Here is a 16813-nt window from a genome sequence, read left to right as displayed (position 1 = left end):
CAAGAAGCTCAAAGCAGAAGCAAAGGATGTATTCGACCCTGAGGATTCAGATATTGACCTTGAGTCAGCCGGGGAAGAAACTGAGGGAGCGGCCGAAGATTAGGCTCAGGGGCCTTATGTCTTTTTTGTTGTTGTTGTTATTTTTTTTTTGTTTTAAGGCCGTTGGTTTGAGCCTTTGTAAATCCTTGATGTGTATGTATACATGAAAAGAAAGATCTTCATTCGGCCCGTTAATCGCCTTTTGTTGCCCTTTACATAATATTTGTCACGACCCAGCCCCGTAGGCCGTGACTAGTGCCCGATCTGGGCACCCAAACCCATCTATCAAATGCATTCAAGTATATAACAGAAGCCGACAAGGCTATATTTTAAATTTAGATAATTTCCAGAAAAATTTCGGCAGAGTTTTCTTTGTTTTACAGGCTATCCAAAATAACCCTGCGCACAGAAAATACCAACAAAGGCCACACTGGCCAACAAGGCAACATGTAAACATATGCGGACCGGCCGCCGCGACGAATGGGATCGCCCAAACACATCATATACACACATCCGAACAGAAAGACCCAAACCCACAAACATGTCCACAGACCTCTAAACAGACCGACAGAATCATATGACGGGATAGGGCCTCGCCGTACCCAAATAGTCAGATATACAGAAATATATATATAACAAAAGATGTATGTACCAAAAGTAGACTCCAGATCAAAAGGGAGTACTCCGAAAATAGCAGGAAGTGGAGCCTACAGTGGTGGATCACCTGTGTCTGTACCTGCGGGCATGAAACGCAGCCCCCGAAGAAAGGGGGTCAGTACGAAAAATGTACCGAGTATGTAAGGCATGAAGTATAGAACGAAGAAACATAGTCAGAAATGGAAACTTTACAGAACCGGTAAAACTGTATAAAAGCATCATTACGTTTTCTCTTAGGTAACGGAGTAATATCTCTCAAGTCATGAATCATATACATATACATATACATACCTGCATATATACGACGTGTTCCGACCCCTTTAGTAAGGGACTCGTTGAATAAGGTCAGACATATCAACATCACATACCATATATTCGTATAACGTGTCCCGACCCTTTTTTTGTGAGGGACTCGGTGCATAGGATCATGTATGGCAAAGTCATATATCATATGTATACATAACGTGTCCCGGCCCTTTTCTAAGGGACTCGGTAGATAGAATCATGCATGGTAGAGTCATATGTCATATATATGTACATAACGTGTCCCGGCCCTCTATTGCGGGTCTCGGTGGATAAAGTCATCACGTGCCATCCTGGCCACCACCCCTGTATCATCATATCATCACATGCATATACATATAACGTGTCCCGGCCCGCAAGTGAGAGGAACTCGGTGAATAATGCAAAGAAGTACGCACGATAACATGTCCTGGCCCGGGCTCAGTGAATAGACATATCAAGCTTGCACGAACAGAATAGTACGAAACCATATACTCGTAAATAAAGACCCGAGATACAACATACTTATATACAACATACTTATCGACATATGAAGGTTCAGAACAAGTTTCGGGTCAATCAGAATTAGTATACAAAAGTTACGAGCGTTTGAAGTACAGAACGCTCTACAATCGTTTCAGAAGCTCTTGGAAAATCAAAGTCGTAATTAGGTTGACTACCTTCTAGATATGGTCATGGGCCAAACCAAATAGAACTCTTGGAATCGTACGTACGTATCAAAGACTGTCAAAGGCTCGGTAGAATAATCGTCGTGCTAGCATTTAATAATCAAACTTTAGTCATATCAATGTACTGACATCACATATCATATACATATGTAACGGATTCACACATACATACTCATAGGATATCATACAATGTGTTGCTGCGGAACGTACTGCCCGATTCACGGATATAACGTATTAGTGCCGAAATTGTATACAAAAGTTAAAGACATTAGTACTTACAAGATTATCTTAAGGTTATGAATTCTTATACTTAGCTTATTACTCCATTATGCCATAATCTTAACCGTACTACGTATGTTCGTATCTATAGACCAATGGGGATCGTAGACAAACTCGGAGCTTACTAAATAGAACCTTTGAAGTACGGGGCCTTCTAACAACATTTCGTAAGCCGTGTTTGGAAATTGAAATAACAACATATTAAGTAACTTTCCAATATCATTATGGGTCGAACCGAATGGAGACTCTAGAACCATATGTACATATCCAATTATTTATCCAAGGCCTAAGTCATATCGGTTTGCTTTCGAACCACGTTCGGAAACATACCAACTAAATTCTTCGAACGTCATCATATATATATATATATATATACATATCAAACCATATGGATTACTTATGAAAGTCAAAGACGATGGCCATCCTAGTGGCTCTAAGAATAGAATTGTTTTCTTTAGAGACATACATATATGTTATTTGTTTACTTCAAAGATCATGCCGAAGGAAAGAAAGGTAAGCCTTACATACCTTGCCCGCTCTCTACGCAAATCCGAAATCAAGCTCTTGGCTCCACAAAATCTACAACAACATTAATGCGCACCAAACATTAGGTACAAACACTTAAGAATTCAATTCCAACCAACACCTTTTCCCAAAGAAATTTCGGCAGCATTTCCCCTGTAAATGCGCCATCCCCGAGAATTCAACTCGGCCAAAAATACAATAACAAATCCTAGAATTTAACTCGGCCACAATATCCACAACAATACCAATAATTATTCTAACAATATCCACCCTCGATTCAGAACACATACTAATATTGGCAACTTTGTTTTACAACTTCAACGACATCTCAATTATATTCAATTCAAGTTTGCTCATACATTCAAATACTAATTCAAGATCATTCAACACAATTCAAGAACATTTCAAACAATCTACAAAATATTCAAACAATCTCACCAACCCCATATTCCACCCAAAATCTCCATAAATGCAACAAAACTACGACGACGCATTTTCTTCTTTCTAATTCATAAACTACAACAACAATTCATACGTTAGCAATGTTATTCCCACAAATTCAAGAACTACATTCATGACCATGGTGGCTTCCAAATCAGCCCACAATCATCACAACCTCAACTTAAATCATCAAATTTCTCATTTTCACCATAGAATACATATTAACAACAACGAAATTACTACATAAAAATTGTTTCTCTTCTTCCCCACACTACACACATACACGGCCACATACACACATCACACCACACGGCTTGCACACAACACACAACATTTCTACGATTTTTATTACATTCTACTCACTATAACATATGTAAATCTTTCATAAAAGATAGAATCTTACCTTTTCTTCAAATTCTTCACTTGCCACCAAAGTGTCTTTCTTGCCAAAATAATTATACCAAGTTGTAGAGAGTCTTGCACTTAGCAAGAATTCAAGATGAAAGAAAATTTTAAACCAAAGATTAAGGCTCCAAGATTTTTTTTTCTTTCTCTCTTGCTCTAGCCGTCCCCTCTTGCTCTCTCTTTCTCTCTTTGATTTCTTGAAACTTCTAGTGTATTGGATGATGGATACATAGCCCCCTTTATTTATTTAATTACACACTTTGGCCCTCTATGGGCCAAGGCCCAATCGGCCACCCCTTGGCCAATTTCCAAGCCCAAAATTTTATTTTCCTTCCTTTTTATTCCCAAGCCCACTTGTGGTAATTCATAAAATAGATTTTCAAAATTCCAATCTTGCCCTTAGCCTTCCTCGATATTTCCGCACCAATAGTTTTCATGAGCAACGTATATACCAACTAAAATCAAAATATTGCTTTACCTCTTACAAGTCGCAATTATTTCAAATTTTCCGAATATGTGAAATTACGGGATGTAACAATATTCCTCTATTTGTTATTTGTTCGATTTATGCCATTGTTTTTGGCTTGCCTTATTGTTTTAGCTAGAATAGAATTCAAATGGTAATGGCTCGTGATCGGGTTTCAGTCCGTGTTGACTTTAATCGTTGCTTTATTTATAAATTGCAAGACAGAACGGATTACAATATTTTAGACCGAAAATTTTAACCGCTTAGATCATAGTCTTTCAAGCTTGCGTATTTGTGTTTTTAGACCGTAATCTTTAACCGCATAGATCATAGTCTTTCAAGCTTGTGTATGTTTTCTAGACTATAGTCTTTAACCGCTTAGACCATAGTCTTTCAAGCTTGTGTATGTTTTCTAGACCGTAGTCTTTAACTACTTAGGCCATAGTCTTTTAGTATTTGGCAATATTGGATCATGTTGATTGAAGCAAGATTTTTATTGATAAACTGACTGAAGATGTATCTGCAAGTCGTGGCAGGAACAAACTAATTGGACATGATTCAATCGATCGTTTGGTCCTTACATCTAATCCTATCGTTCAATCCTTGGCTTTACATAGTTATTGATGTGATTTCTATCGTTGCCGTGGCAAGGACGACCTAATTGGACACGATTTAATCGATTGTTTGGTCCTTACATCTGATCCTATCGTCCAAGCCTTTGCCTTTACATGGTTATCATTTAGCCCATGGTATAGTAGTCCCCTAGTACTGGAGTCCTAGGTATAAGGGCTCGGGTACTATTAGCCTGATATGTGCAATCCCCAGTCCCCGGTCTTCGATCGGTCTGCTCTATTCGCGTAGCACGCTGTTCAGCGCTGCCTCGTTAAAAACCTTGCCGAAAACCCACTTTGGGACAAAACTATGGAAGGGAAAAAGAGTGCAGCACGTGCTTTCAGTCCTAAGTCTATGACTTTCCAGTTTCCACTGTACTGCTGTGATGTTCTTTGGGTTGTATCCCTGCGTGGTTAGATCGAGAGAGAAGAGAAACAAAAAAGAAAAGTTATTCGTACCTTTAACAATAATACCACTTTGGGTGTGCCACATTCCAGTTGTGTTTCAACTGTTGTCCGTCTTCGGTCTTGAGCCGATAGGAACCTTTCTCGGTTATTCCAGTGACTCGATACGGTCCTTCCCAATTTGGGGCTAGTTGCCCTTCGTGAGGGTTCTTTGTATGAAGTGTGACTTTCCTCAGTACCAAGTCCCCAATTTGAAAGTGCCTGAAGTTGGCCCTTCAGTTATAATATCTTTGCATCCTTTGTTTTTGCGCGGCTATCCGGATATGAGCAGTTTCCCTCTTTTTGTCCATGAGATTCAGACTAGCAGACATTGCTTCATGGTTTGAGTCCTCGGTGGCATATCGAAATCTTAAGCTTGGTTCACCGACTTCGACGGGTATTAGGGCCTCGGCTCCGTATACAAGGGAAAATGGAGTTTTCCCGGTGCTTGATCTCACCGTTGTGCGGTAGGCCCATAAAACTTCGGGCAGAGCCTCCTTCCATCGGTGCTTAGAGCCGGCCAGTCTTTTCTTTAGATTCTGCAGTATAGTTTTATTGGTAGATTCAGCCTGGCCATTCGCGCTCGGGTGATATGGGGTAGACAAGATCTTCTTGATCTTGTATTCTTCGAAAAACTTGCTAACCTTGCTGCCCGTAAACTGCTTCCTGTTATCGCACGGATCTCTGCGGGTACCCCGAATCGACAGATTAAATGGTTATAAATGAAATCGATAACCTCTTTTTCCCTGACTTTCTCGAGTGCCTGTGCTTCAACCCATTTAGAGAAATAATCAATCATAAGTAAAATAAATTGCGTCTTACCTGGGGCCTATGGAAAAGGCCCTACTATGTCCATACCCCATTTCATGAATGGCCATGGGGAAAGGACCGAATGGAGCTCTTCCCCGGGTTGGTGTATTGACGGGGCGTGCCTTTGACATTCGTTACATTTTCGAACGAAGGTTCTGGCGCCTTCCTCCATCTCGTTCCAGTAGTATCCCACTCTGATCAGCTTGCGAACCAATGAATCGGCTCCCGAATGATTTTTGCAAGTGCCCTCGTGAATTTCCCTCAAAATTTAGTCGGTTTCTCCTGGTCCTAGGCCTCTCGCTAAGGGGTTGTGGAACGACCTTCAGTATAATTGGCCATCGACTAAACAAAATCTAGTTGCTTTGGTTCGGAGGGCTCTTGATTCCTTGTCATCGGATGGTAGCTTTCCTGTTTGAAGATAGTCTATGTAGTTGTTCCTCCAATCCCAAGTGAGGCTGGTCGAGTTTATCTCAGCGTGGCCGGTCTCTATGACCGATTTTGTCAACTACACCACAGGTCCGGAATCGAACCCATCCGATTCCACCGAGGATCCCAGATTTTCCAGGGCATCCGCCTCATTATTTTGATCCCGAGGCACGTGTTCCAACGTCCACTGCTTGAACCGGCGAAGGATAACCTGCAGTTTCTCTTGGTATCTCTGCGTTCGATCATCCTTGACTTCGAAGGTTCCGTTCTCTTGGTTGACCACCAGGAGAGAATCGCATTTGGCCTCTATGATCTCGGCTCCGAAGCCTTTAGCCAGTTCTAAACCTGCAATCATAGCCTCATACTCGGCTTCGTTGTTAGTTAAATCAGCCGATCTAATAGATTGTCTTATTACGTCACCCGAGGGAGGTTTGAGAATCATCCCTAACCCAGACCCTTTTACATTGGACGCACCGTCTGTGTAAAGAGTCTAGACTCCCGTACTAGTCCCCGAGGCAAGAAGCATTTCTTTATCGACCTCGGGGATCATAGCCGGTGAAAAATCGACCACGAAGTCCGCCAGTATTTGAGATTTGATTGCAGTTCGGGGTTTGTATTCAATATCATACTCGCTAATCTCCACAGCCCACTTTACTAGTCGACCTGAGAGTTTGGGTTTATGCGTGACATTCCTTAGGGGGCACGACGTTACGACGCATATGGGTTGACACTGAAAGTAAGTTTTTAATTTTCTAGCCGCGCTCAATAAAGCCAAAACGAGTTTTTCCAAATGTGGGTACCTGGTTTCAGCGTCACCGAGGGTTCTACTTACATAGTAAACCGAGTATTGCATACCTTTCTCCTCTCGAACGAGGGCACCGCTTACCGCTATCTCAGACACCGCCAAGATAGATACAACTGCTCTTTCGTTTTTGGCGTGTGGAGTAGAGGCGGACTTGATAAGTAATTTTTGAGTTCTGCTAGGGTCATCTGACATTTGGGGGTCCATGCAAAGTCTGTCTTTTTCTTTAGCAACGAGAAAAATTGATGACTTTTGTCCGAGGATCTGGAGATGAACCGGCTCAAGGCAGCTATCCGTCCTGTCAATTTTTGTACCCCTTTGATGTCGTTTATCACGGTGATATCTTCAATTGCCTTTATCTTATCCGGGTTTATTTCGATCCCCCAATTCGATACCATAATTCTGAGAAACTTGCCCGATCCAACACCGAAGGCATATTTTCCCTGGTTCAACTTCATGTTATACCTCTTTAATATGCTGAAAGTTTCCTGCAAATATTTCAAATGGTCCTCTGCTCGTAGGGACTTGACGACCATGTCATCTATATAAACTTCCATTGATTTCCCTATTTGGTGTTCAAACATGCGGTTGACTAGCCGCTGATAGGTGCACCGGCATTTTTTAAGCCGAAGGGCATTACATTATAACAATACGTGTCAGACCTGGTTATGAAAGAGGTTTTTTCTCGATCCTCCGGGTCCATTTGTATTTGGTTGTATCCAGAGTAGGCATCGAGGAAACTCAGTGTATTGTGACCCGCTGTAGCGTCGATCATGCTGGGTAAAGAAAATGAATCCTTCGAGCAAGACTTGTTTAAATCTTTGTAATCTATGCACATTCTAAACTTAAAAAGAGAGGGAAAATATTCATATTAAATAAATATGAAGTAGAAGAACCCAGATTCCAAATGAACAAATTCAAACTTGAAAAGGAACTTCCTTATTCTTGAAGAATGAAGGGGCAAAGGGATTGTTCCCTTTTTAGGCACTACTACAACATTAGCTAACCAATATGAGTATTTTACCTCTCGAATGGACCCTATGTTAAGGAGCATGGTTACCTTGTCTTTGACGAATGTATGTTTTACCTCGTGCTGCGGCCTCCGCTTTTGTTTGACGGGAGGAAAACATAGATCTAGACTTAACTTGTGTGTTGTCACATCCGGTGGGACACCTATCATGTCTAAATGGGATCAGGCAAAACAATCTGAGTTATTTTTAAGAAATTCAATAAATGTTTTCCTGAGCTCGGGGGTTAACCCCGTGCCCAGGTATACCTTCTTATTCGGTGGATGAGCGAACAATATGAATTGCTCGAGTTCTTCGACTGTGGATTTAGTGGCGTCTGAATTATCGGGCACCACAAAGGTCCTCGGTACTCCGAACTCTAACTCTTTTTTTAGTGTGCCTCTGTTCCGATCTTCCGAAGACTCTGAGATCAGAATCTGTGATTGCTATTTGGCACCCTCCCCTTCGTTCTGATCCGACACCTTTGTAGTCTTAACGGATTCTTTGACCGCGAAAATTTCCTTTGCGGCCTGTTGTTCACCATGGACGGTTTTGATACCCTCTGGGGTGGGGAATTTCAATACCTGATGCATAATTGAGGGGACCGCTTTCATGAGGTGAATTCACGGTCTTCCTAGCAATGTATTGTATCCCATGTCTCCTTCTATCACATAAAATTTTGTCTGCTGCATAGTTCCTGCCGTGTTGATCGGTAAAGTGATCTCACCCTTCGTCGTCTCGCAGGCCATGTTGAATCCATTGAGGACTCGTATTGCTAGCACGATCTTATCTAGTAGTCCCAACTGATCGATGACTCTCCATCGGATGATATTAGCCGAACTACCTGGAGCAATTAGCACATGTTTGATTCTAAATTTATTGACAAGGACAGATATTACCAGCGCATCGTTATGAGGCTGAGCGATGCCTTCCATGTCCTCGTCACTGAACGAGATGGGACCGTCGGGGTTGTCATTCCGAATACGCTTTTCCCTTGTTATGAAAATTTTGGTGCGTTTTACAACCGGCCCAATGGGAACGTCCGTTCCTCCCATGATCTTGTGTATCACTTATTGAGGCTTTTCCGGTCTATCCTGCTTGTTGTAGTCCATGTTCTTGAAATGAGTTTTTGCTCGTTCACTTAGGAATTCTCGAAGGTGTCCCAAATTGAACAGACGGGCAACCTCCTCTCTCAGCTGCCGACAATCTTCCGTTCGATGGACGTGAGTGTGATGGTATTTGCAAATAAGGATTTTATCTCGCTTCTCTGGATCATATTGGATTGGCCTTGGATGCCTCGTTTCAGTGTTACGGATAACGACCGTCGCTATGGTCGCTACATCGACGCAGAAATTATACTAGGATAACCTTGGAGTTTCTCTGTTTCCCAAGGCTCTATCGACAACATTTCTGTTCATCAGTCCACGACTACCTGGGCCTCGATCGTTCCTTCGATCATTTATCCTATCATTCTTGCCCGATTCGCTGTTGCGCCCATTTCCCCTTCGATCGAGCGGGTAAGGTTGATACCTGTCATATGGTGATCTGGAATCACGATCTGTCGTTCTCTTCGATCGATCATTCCCTTTACCAGAATGCCATGATACTGAAGCGACCCTCAGAATCTTATCATCTTCGACCTTGATATTTGATTGATACCTGTTGTGTACATCAGCCCAGGCGTTCGCCAGGTATTCTATCAGATTTTGCTTTAGCTCCATAGATGTGATCGAGCTTCTTGAATTGAACCCTTGAGCCTAAACGGCCCAATCGTCAGTGGCCGAAGGTAAGTCCATGCGTTCCATTTGAAATCGGGCCACAAACTCGCGGAGGGTCTCGTCATCTCGCTGCTTGATGTTGAACAAGTCCGATTTTCGGGTTTCGACCTTGATGGCCCCAGCATGGGCCTTGACAAAAGCATCAGCGAGCACGGCAAATGAATCAATCGAATGTTCGGGCAAGTTATGATACCAAATCATTTCCCCTTTTGATAGGGTTTTCCCGAATTTCTTAAGCAGCACTGATTCCCTTTCGTCATCGGCGAGATCATTGCCCTTAATAGCACACATATATGTAGTCACATGTTCATTTGGGTCCGTTGTCCCATTATACTTCGAGATATCGGGAATGCGAAATCTCTTTGGGATTTTCATTAGCGCCGCACTCGGCGGAAATGGCATTTGAATGAATTTTTTTGAATCCCGTCCCTTCAACACCGGTGGGGCCCCCGAAATATGATCGACCCTCGAGTTGTTGTTCTCCACCTTCTTATCGTTCCCCTCTATCTTCTTTTCGCCGGACTCGACTCGTTTCGTCAATTCTTCGAGCATTCTTATCAGCTCGCCGCTCTGCCCGAGGTGGTTCTCATTATTCTGAGTGACGTGCCTTTCTTCCGTATCCTGGGTCTGTTCCGATGGAGCAATATCGGGTGCTTGACCTCAGTTTTGCAATTGCACTATGTTCTTTTCCTGGGCCTGTAATTGGGCCATAGCCATGTCTAACTGGTTTTGGAGTTGTAGCAGCATGGCTCCATTATTCTCGCAGGCCCGTATGTTGCCCACCGATGATCCGACTTGAACATGATTAACAGGGGGCGCGTTGTTATTAGGTGTGCCCCCGTCGTTATGCTCGTGATGGCTTGACTCGACTTGAAAGTTAACCGAATGGGAATCCGACATGTCTGGTAGACCTGAAATCAAACCTTAAAGAACAAATGTAAAATATCGAGTGTAACCAGAATTTTGTATTGAACTGCCACTACTATCTCTGGCCCCACGGAGGGCGCCAAACTGTTTAACCTTAAAATGGAGAACAATTAAATTTATGCGTGATGCCAAAGATATGTGGCTCAATTCAATTCGCGATGAGATTACAAGATAAACGAATAAGTAAATAAAAGGTGCAGATCTGACCAAATATTAATGATGACTGGCCTCGGGTACCGGAACCGCGGTCGAACCCTTTTACCGGTTGTTTACCCAATGAATAATGAAGACAATCTTAGAGAATATGAATGAACTCAGATGATTCTATTGCTTTAGTACATGAATTCTCTCTTTCTTTCTGTCGCCGAACTCTCTACAATGAATGGGGACCTCCTCTTTATATAATAGAGGAGTCCCAACCCTGGTACAATTCTAAGTAAGGAAAATAAATCCGGTGACAGCTGTTGCCGAGATTGATGCCGAAATATCCGGCTGAGGGCGGATATTCCGGTCTTCTCCCCATGGTGGTTAACTGCCTCATTTTTAACGCCTCATTCCGGATCGAGCTTGGAGCCTTATCCTCGATAAGCCGGTCGTATCCTGCCCAAATATAACCATGACAACGGGAAACCGAGGATGTCTATATCCTCGGTTTTACCCATATACAAATTCCACTTAAAAGAAGAAATTCTATTTTTTGTGAAATAAAGAGTATGGGAATTTTAGTTGAGACAAATATTCATGTCGTGAAGGATGAGGCAAGAGCATACACATTAACTTAATTTGTAGAAGTTGGTGTCAAACCGTAAAAGAGATGTGGTCCTATACCACCTTGCATTATGGCCCATGGAACCAACTTTCACGGTGGGGGATCGATTGGATCACCGATTTAATGAAGGGAAACGGGGCAAAAATGCTCCTCTACTTTGGGAAAAGGGTTAAAAATATCCTCCGTTACAAATTTGGGTAAAAAATATCCCTCCCATCATTAAAGTTTTCAAATATACCCCTATCTTAACGGAATTACCTAATCCCCCAAAATAATCCGATTTCATTCTTAAACGCGCTCCATTTAAAGCCGACCCAACTACATAAAAAACCCATATGCGACCAATTTGTTCTCGAGTCCTACATCTGGAGCCACTAGGCACAGGAGCGGGTAATCCATATGCATTTTTTATTTAGTTGGGTCGGATTTAAATAGAGCGGGTTCAAAAATAAAATTGGGTTATGTTAGGAATTTCCGTTAAGATATGGGTATATTTGAAAACATTAATGATGGGAGGGGTATTTTGATCCAAATTTGTAATAGAGGATATTTTTAGCCCTTTTCCCAAAGTAGAGGGACATTTTTTTACCCTGTTCCCTTTAATGAAACATGGGTGATTTTGACCCCATTTTTTGGTTAATGATTTTGACAGTTACCTCCTGCTATTTTCTTCCGTTCAATTTGTTTGTCTAGTTTTAACTTAACACGAAATTTAAGGAATTAAAATGAATCTCGTGGTCTTAAACTAAAGATATGTGGAATGTATCAAATTTTCCTTTAATCTTGTGGTCTTAAACATGTCATGTGAAAAGTTGAAATTAAAAAGTTGCCAAAAACAAAAAGGGACATTCTTTTTGAAATAGACTAAAAAGAAAAGTAAGACAAACAAATTGAGATAGAAGGGATATTATTTAAGACAATTAAATTGAGACGGAAGGAGTATTATTTAAAATATAATCAATGTTGATAATAAAACATTTAAAAGACAATCATAGTTGAGTTATTCACATTTTAGATCACTTGGCCCAAGTTTATAATCAGAATATATTCATAGATCTTATCCTATTTAATTCATTTTGTATATAGTTTGAAATATTAAGAAAAAAGGCAACAATTCTTTAAGTTGTGATTATGATTTTTATTTTTTTGTTATGCTTACAAGTAACTGATTGAGAATGACATCCGTTTTTATCATCACATATTTAATTATTATTGGGTAAATTAAGGTGAAAATATTAAAAAAAAAATCTAAATTTTTAAACGCTCATAAATGAGTTTTTGATTTGTTAAATTTTTTGACAAATTGATGATCGAGATTCGTTGGGATGTATTTTTGAAGTCTGGTTAAAATTTGAAGCTATTTGTCGAAGATGAGAAATATTTGGTGAATTTTTCGTTGGTTGAAATTCGTAGGAGACAAAGTATAACAGTGAAGGCTTGTTTCCAAGACAAATCCCAAATGTCTTAGAAAATTTCAATTGGTATTGAATCCCCTCCTACTCTATAACTGTTCTCGAAACCGGATGAGGGGATATTTCCTTATTCCTATTCAATGTAGGTAAGACACTGCTCTTCTAGTAGGGTTAATAAATGTTTGTATAAAATGATAGGGAATCGATTTGGGGAAAATACCAAATCAATATCTAAAATGTGGAATTAAAGGATAACAAGAAATTGGGATGAGAATTGAAGAAAACGGGATGAGAAAAGAGGGATAGAAGCAAGACCCAATTAGGATTGGATCTATAGGCAAACTTGGATATATGAAATCCAAACCTTCCCAATTGAATTCAACCTAAAAAAACCTACACTATTTGAAATTCAAGACAAGAGCTAATCAATTGAATCCACAAATGAGCAACTCTTCATGAAAATCAATGGATAATGATTCATAGCCAACAAAGGAATCCACCTATGATGAACTATCACTAAATCTATAGCTAAACAAACTATCTCTCCAAAGGAGTAATCTCAACTCTCAATTCATCATGATTCATAAACTACTAATGAAATAACTAAGTAGAGTATATATACTTCCAGGCTAAAGAAGACTAAACTAAATTATTATAATAATACCCTTAATGAGGCAAGGGCCTTGTTTAGTAGCCTACTTTAGGGGTATTTCATCTTCCAAACACCAATTTCCTTGCAATTGTAGCCCAAATTACATCCCTAGCCTTGAATTTGGGATCTTGGCCATGATTTGCATCGTATAGCCACAATTTGGACTTTTAGCCACTTGGTGTAGAAGCCTCACAATCTCTTCCCATGCTATCTTCTAAACGTCCCACGTCCTTTTATGCATCCTTGTGCCATTTAGGATCATATCATCCACCCCTTCTTCAAAAGGATTCGTCCTCGAATCCGAACCTTGCAAAACATAGAAGAGTATGAGTACACATCCCCTCACAAAACAAAAAAGGTAATCATAATATGGCAAATAATAATACCTAAAGTAAGCATAGCATGAAATCAACACACTAAACGACTCTATATAACCAAGCATCAAATGGATCTAGAAAGAACATGTATCCAAATAATGCTAAAGACACTTGGCTATTCAAGTCATTTTGACTAAAGGGTAAATCAAATAAATTAATGCAATTAGGAATCCTAACATGCAAATCCACATTGGTTCTTGCAATCAAGATGCGTATATCTCCCCTTAAGTTAAGAAACAAGTGACATTCCACATGACTAAGTGCAATTCTACAAACAAGCCCAACCCAAGTCAATGGTCTAATCCTCACACTAGCCCACCTAGAGTTAGGAATCACTCCTAAGTCATCACCGGGGTCAAATACAAAGGTATACCTACACTAATTTGCTCACATTCCCTATGCAAGCCCAACATGACATCAAGTAATAACACTAGGAAATAATTGCATGAATGGATAAAAGTGTTACTACTATACTTAACACACTAAGAAGTTACCTCCATGGCTTTGGAATGCCCAAGAATAAGCGTGAGCCATGAATACATACCATCCGTAAAAGAAGTATAAGATGTGACTTCATACCAAAGTGTAGTCCAATGAGGTCTCCTCCAATGGTTGTACGCTTCAAGTCTCCTCCTTTAATGAGACTTCACAAACAAGTTAATCACATACTCAAGTTCATCAAAAGGAAGAGTTTTACCTTTAAGCACTTTGAACCTCTGCCAAGCTTCAATTAGTATCTCCTCACCCTTTACGTTAGAAGTTCTAGCATAGTCCTTCCAAGAAGTATGCTTCTTTCCATTCCAATTTCTCCCCTTCTTTAAAAAACACTCATCATTTCCGGAAGCCTTCCCAAAACATGACGTTGGTCCATCAAGTGGGTCACGAACCCTCAAGAAAGACTTTTCGTCATCCGGGATAGTGTCAAGAACTTCACCTACCCCATGCTTGTCGTCAAGATCAAGCTCATCATCATCCCATAGTGGATTAAAAAACACATTATAGCCTCCAAAGGTGGCTACATGCTTAACATTGCAATACAATCCACTATGCATATCATACTCACTAGTCCTGTTATCATCGAATAGGACATTATCTTTTAAGAGAGAATAATCTATGAACAGCGAAGATTCAAAGCATGCAATTCCGCTCTCATAAAGAAAAAAGGTCACTTTTCACAACACTTACATGCACATTACTAGGTAAATATCAATTATACCAACACCATCACTAAATTTAGGGTCATTAAGCACATCACAAGGTTCCTTAATTGATCAACACAAGTATCCACACTAGTTGTATGCAAATCGATCTTGCAAGAAAAATCAAATCGGTCATCGCTAGGATCAAATAGTGGGTGAGCTATCATATCACTTGACAATGTAATAACATGCAAACCATAAGTGTAAACACTAGGTGGATACAAATTGATCTCATAAGAAGAATCAACCCGGTCATCAAAAGGATCAACTAGTGTTGGAACAGTCATATCAATATCATTGTCAACAACCATTAAAGCACTAAGCTCAACACAAGGTAAAGACTCATTAAGCTCAATTAAGGACAAGCTATCATTTACACTCACTTCAACAACATGGTCAATCACATCATTTGGGGTGTTAAAATTAGCTATTTTACCTTGAAATTCGCACACAACATCTTCTTTACCTCAGATTTCAACTCGGGAGTCCATTTGCTCCTTCGGGAAGCTCTCAACTACCTCATGAACTTTCAAAGTTTGAGGCTCAACATTCGGCTTGCTCCCAAGAATACCTGCACCATTCTAAAAATAACAAGAGAAGAAGGAAATATTACAAGGGTTAGAATGGGGTTGTGACAACTCCCTCACATCACTCCTCACAACCTATCCTTTTTCCACTCTAGAGTTATCACTTTTCACTCCCTTACTCCTCTCAATATTTTCTCTCTCAATTTCGTGGGAGTTAGGACAAGTGCCAATTATTTCTTGAGAAGGGTTAAAGGAACCCTCCACTTCAATCTTCTCTTTCGCTTCACAAGGGTTGGGTTTCTTTTCCCTCATTTGTTCCTCCTTGAGTAATTGTTCTTTCAATACGAGTACTTGGTCCATCGACACTCTGAGACATTCACTTTCTCTTGTGCCTCCTTTAGGGTCATTTCTCACTTGAGCCTTTGTATTTGTCCTACTTTCATCACCTATCAATACTTCCCTCCTCCTTCCTTTCACATTATAACCATATTGAGAACATGGAACATTCATATTTGGATAAGAAGCATTATTCAATGTATTTCTTGAAGTAGGGAATGCATACCCTCTACCTTTTGTAGGATGACTCCTACTTTGCCCAACCCACACACTTCTACCATTTTGTTTGGAGTAGGAAGTATGAGAAGTCAATGTGCGTGAATACCTACTAAAAGATTCCTTACAAGGGCCATGTTCAAATTCACTATCTTCACCGGCATATTCACCACAAAGCGCATAACCATAAGGTTCATGTCCATCACAACTTCCCAATTTATGCAAGTCTTCACCAATTGGTTCATAATGTCGGTGTGATGAAGGGATGTACCTCAAGTCGCGTTCATAGCCATGGTGCATAGCATGAGACACTTCATAGCTTTCATCTTCACTATTGGGCTCTTTGTAAAGCTCTTCTACTCGTTCATCTTCTTCGTAAGACCCTTGAGAAAGATTTGTCTCATATTCGCCCCCAGAGTAGTACTTTTCGCCATCATTTTGTTCATGATCATATGGACCATCTTTGTCACTATGTCCATGAGAACTATCAACCCCATATTGACCATTATAATCTCCATAGTCTCCATCACCCTCCTATTCATAGCCTCCATCATCTTCGTAGTCATATCATCCATTACTAGAGGCATAACCTTTCATGTCATCAGAAGAATCCGAGGCAATGGATGACATGATCTCTTATTTCCCCTCTCCTTATGTCTCCCCTTCTGGTACCTACAAAAAGAGCAAACAAGTTAATAATAAAAGTTCCTCGCCATGCTCGTGTTTGCACTCAAGCT

The 16813-nt window shown here is 40.5% G+C and overlaps 1 long non-coding RNA gene across 1 annotated transcript; it reads right to left on the bottom strand.

Moving 5' to 3' along the window:
• Positions 1-718: 718 nt before the first annotated feature.
• On the bottom strand, positions 719-3419 carry LOC132629403 (uncharacterized). Its single transcript, XR_009578216.1, has 3 exons — positions 3316-3419; positions 2475-2525; positions 719-775 (listed from the first exon to the last, which is right to left on the bottom strand). It is a non-coding gene; the product is annotated as an uncharacterized LOC132629403 (long non-coding RNA).
• Positions 3420-16813: the final 13394 nt, after the last annotated feature.

This window comes from Lycium barbarum, chromosome 2, assembly GCF_019175385.1.
Source record: "Lycium barbarum isolate Lr01 chromosome 2, ASM1917538v2, whole genome shotgun sequence".
NCBI lineage: Eukaryota > Viridiplantae > Streptophyta > Magnoliopsida > Solanales > Solanaceae > Lycium > Lycium barbarum.
This window is presented reverse-complemented; position numbering and strand designations above follow the sequence as displayed.